Here is a 5,063-nt window from a genome sequence, read left to right on the forward strand (position 1 = left end):
GCTAAGGTTGATTGCCATGTGAAAAATTCTAAATTGATTAGACATGATTCCAAAAGTATTCTTGCCCTAAATAGTCTGTAATTGAAGATTGTTTGCTCCCTTGAGAGGTTCTTCAGAGAAAAAGGTTTCAAAATATGCTCCTCCAGAGAAAAGGCTTTGTCTGCCACAAATATGAACCACAAACCTTCGACTGTCTCCTCTTTTGGGGGAATATGTAATGTTTTTCAAACGGGTGTAGAATTCAGTTTTTTCAACTACTCCTCCATCAGAATTTCTTCCATTTTTGCTGATGTCAACAAATAGGAATTCATATTTGGCATTGACTAGAGCCATCATAATTATACTGAAGAACCCCTTGTAATTGTAGTAATAGGATCCCAAATTTGAAGGAGGCAGGATCCTTACATGTTTGCCATCTATGGCTCCTCCACAGTTTGGAAAATCCCAGTGATCATGGAATTGCTTGGCTATTATTTTCCATTCACTGGATGATGATGGGACCTGTAAAAGAAAAAAAAATATTTTGTTAAATACATGATCTTTTTATCTTTTTTTTTTTTTTTTATCTTATACTTTGCTTTATTACATAGGATATTACACAGGATATGGCAAATACAACTTCACCAAGCTTTGTTACTACATCAGAAACAACACCAGGTAATAGGAAAAATAGGTCATTTTAAGACTCAACGAACAAGCATCTGCTGCTCTTAATCAAAAGAGTAATGAATGTAATGATTTGGGTGGTCTAACTGCTAAGAAAATTTTCATGATATCAGATAACCAGAAACAACTTCTTGAACCATTATTAATTCAGCAAAAGGACTGAGAGGTGAATTAACCAGGAATACACATTTGGCAGAGTACAACACCTCATATGGCAATCCTCAAGTACAACCTCAGCACCAAAATCAGTGGTATGTTCCATTAGCACAACAAGACTGTCCGCAAAGTAGCTGTACTCCAGAATCCCATTGACTGTGCAGAGATTCCTATGCTGGACTTTAGGTCAACTAAACTCCTACCGGTGGCTAGGAAATGTAAGATCTCCCAGTCTCTGGTCTGAAGCTATGGAGCGTCTCAAAATTGTGTCTTGTTTGGTAATTAGGGGTGACGTTAATCCTGGCATATGTAGATAGTTCCTAAAGTCATCAGGATTATTCTCCTTCAATTCCTTCATTAATTTCATATGTGAAAAACACTCTCTGTTCCTCAGCCAATCCTTGCTCCATATTCTTCTCCTTTTATTTCACTCTTTCTCCATTACTTGTATGGCCAGCACTCCCAGCATTGCAATAGCAATGTTTTTTGTGTTTCGTCTACACATTCCATAGTGAATAAATGAAGATTCGCTGTGCAAACGAACACGATAAACTATTTCCTGCTACCATGAACTATCAACCACCCCCACAGGAATTGTACAGGCGTGAAAGGTCAAATACCGCATCACTTCCCCAAACCAATTTCTCGAACATTAGGTCATCATATAGTGTGGCATTCTAACGATTTATCGGTCGACATTTTGAAACTGCGAATGGGGGCGCCTCCTCTTATGTGTCCTCCCAAATTCTATATACCAATGCACAACAAAAAATATTTTTTAACCTTTGGAAAAAAAAGAGTACAAAACCAGTAGCCCACACAATAAAAGTATAAATACACCACATGTACCAATAAGAAATGAATGATGTAGGCGCTATGTTATGTCACTGGAGAAGCAGCTACAAATCCAGATTACAGATAATTAAAAACCATAGGTGCAAAAAGTTCTCAATATTGTCTCTTTGAAGACCAGACAAGTCCAAAACAATGCATAACAGCTGAAAACATGCATGCCAATTCTACTTAGTATTGTTTCCAATCCTCTCCTAATTCACCATGTGCCAATAAGAGTGATGTGCTGGTAACTAATTAATCAGTGACAGGGTGAGTGCTACCTATAGGCAAGGTAGGCGCCAGCCTAGAGCGCAAATCAGTGGGGGCGCTATAGAGTTACAGCGCTATGTGGGTGTGGGGGTGCGGACCAGAGTTAAAGGGTGACGCCCGGATTGATTCTTCCCTTCCGGGATCTCTGCTATCCCCTGAGCTCCACGTGATGTGCAGGGAAGGTGGGGGAGGAGGGAGTGAGGCAGAGACAGACAGAGTGCCCTCGGTCCGATCATCCCACACCCCCACAATCGCAATTCTCTTCGGGCTGTAGGAATTTCTCTCCCCACTGGTCCTGCTCACTGCGGACCAAACTTTAGCCACCCCCTCCTTGGCTCTGACGTTCAAATACACAGGCTAAGAGGAAGAGCCGAGAAGGAGGAGGGACACCTGCCCACGGCTGAGGTCTGTAATAATAATAGGGGTCTTGCAAAGAATGTGGGCATGGTGGGGCCATAGTAATTGGGACGGGGGCATGGGTAGGTGACTGTTATGCTGCCAGGAGTAATTTTAGGGAGGAAGGTGGGGGTTAGAGGATATATGCTAGGGGGTGCTTTGTTTTGTGTAAGAGAGGACTTTTGCTAGAAGGAGGGAGGTGGATTTGAAGTTTAACCCCCACCCTCAGCACAATTCCTCTCCCCTCCCAAAGCACCACCTAGCACATGTCCTTTACCTCCACCCCCCTCAAATCAAAGATCCCATCCTCGCTCCATCCATCCGCTGATTCCATCCCGGCTCCATCCTTCCCCCGATCCCATCCCAGCTCCATCCTTCCCCCTGATCCCATCCTGTCTCCATTAATCACCCCAATCCCATCCTGGCTCCCTCTATTGATCCCCTGATCCCATCCCAGCTTCATTCATCCCCTAATCCTATCCCAGCTTCATCCATCCCCTGTTCACTTCCTAGCTTCATTCACCCCCTGATCCTATACCGGCTCCATCCATCACCCCAATCCCATCCCAGCTCCATCCACTGTGACAGGCTGGGGGAGGGAAGAGCTGCACTGATGCACTACCCTGCTAAGTGCCCAGGGGGGAGGTTACACCATGTTTTACTGCACCGGGTGACACCAACTCTAGAGGTGTCTCCTCCTCATTGGCCAGCTGTGCCAGTTAGGGACAACCTGAAATGGAAAGGGGACTTCTGGGCTTGAGAAGCTCTGTCTAGGTGGGCAGATGGTGAATCCTGGCATCCCAGGTAATGGCAGCTGAGTGAGCGGTGTACGTGACCACTGATGATGTCTCGCAGAGGATCCTTAGTGATGCTCGTACAGGTATCAGCCTCCCCTCCCCCCCACACACACACACACACACACACACACACACACACACACCTTCGAGGCCCAACTCTGCACTGGTTGCAGGGGGCGCTCTACAGATAGTAGTGTCTGCATGAGACCCCCCGGGGGGTTGGCACTCCTCACTGCCCCATGACTGACACACATGGGTAGTAGGCCTCTGCCTGCACTGCACCCTGCTGCCTGGGACTGATCCTTGTCTATTTATTACCCTAGTCTGTCTATATACTACTCTAGCCGGTCCATATACTACCCTAGCCTGTCTTTTTACTACCCTAGCCTGTCTATATACCTGCGGACCACGGCTAGCGTGAGGAAGCGAGCCGGTGCTGCCACTATTTGTCTTCAGGCGCAGGTGCAGGCCTGCAGACCACGGCTTAAGAAATAGGTGGAGAGGTGTTGGAAAAATATCCACCCGCCATCTTCACCGTATAAATGGGCAGGGCAAAGGGGGTGGATTCAAGAGTGGAGCCAGGGGGTGGTAAAATGAGCTTTCGCCTAGGGTGTCAAAAATCCTTGCACCAGCTTGATCAGTGAACAGGTGCTCTTCCCACAGCCAAGGTGTACACTTACCAATATGGTTCCTGCCACTGGGTCTCCTCCACCTCTTAGTGTCCCAGCTCTTGGTCACCATATGATTCTGAAGCAGATGTTAGACCAGCGGTCTATACACTGTCACTGATTCTTCTCCACCTCTTAGTATTCCAGCTTTCCACTCCAACATAAATAGGTTAAAGAAATGCCAGAGAGTGCAATATAGCATAGTAGGTTTTTGTCCCTTCATCCAGCCTGGGGGCAACAAGCTTTTCATGCAACATACTCCAGCTATACTGGGGAGTCGCCATACTACTCAATAAATCCCTGCCATACAAAGTATTACGTGTATGTACTGACTAAGTAGGTAGATGAATACTTTAGATCCTGGAAATTAAGAATGTGTGTTATGCCTTTATTATTGTATATGTTCTACCCCATTTTCCCCTGGGATCTTATATACTATTTAGGAGAAACTGACCCTTTTACAGGTTCCCCAGGTTTTTTGGGCTGGGGACTTTACTACTGTCATGGGCATAGCTTTGGATTCCTCTGACCCCCAGAGAAAGTTATGGTGATTTAGGCACCCCCAAGCCAGAATTTATTCTCATCTTTCTACCTCTCATAGGTCCGGCTGTTGAATTGACTTAGCAATTATTACCAGGGTGGCACTGGGGACTGTGCAGGCCACCTCCTATTTAACAGCTGGCATTTCTGACCATTCACCCCTGGAGATTGCCCTTGATGTAGGGGGTCAGAGAAATCCAGTGTGCTGGCATCTGGACCCCAAATGGCTCTCTAATGAAAAGGTACAAGAAGTAATGTCTGACCAAATTGCTCACTATTGGGAGGTGAATGACCATTCTGCCTCCCCTCAAATGGGGCAGGATGCATTCAAGGCCTATGTACAGGGCCAGTATGTATTGGCAATAAAATCAGTAAGGAAGGACTACAGGACACATATACTTTGGAACATAATGAATCTGAGGCGGCTTTAGCTTTTGCGACTTCTCCTTCTGGGGATGACTACTCCGCATTGGCTCAGGCCCGTAGGGAATTATCTCTTAATTTTATATGTCTTACACACTCTGATGCTGCAGCCCAGGCAGGGAGATTGTTTGCATCTGGGGATAAAAATGGCAGGCTCTTGGCTAACCTTGTGGCGGATAATCACCAACAAACAGTAGTGTCTGGGTTGATGTCAGCTTCTGGGGAATTGCTCTCAGATCCCTCTCATATACTACAAGAGTTTCAGAACTATTTTCGATTGCTATATAGTCCTTTTCCCTTGCCATCTACTTTG

Source organism: Pelophylax lessonae (genome assembly GCF_965119305.1).
Source record: "Pelophylax lessonae genome assembly, chromosome: 1".
Classification (NCBI taxonomy): Eukaryota; Metazoa; Chordata; class Amphibia; order Anura; family Ranidae; genus Pelophylax; species Pelophylax lessonae.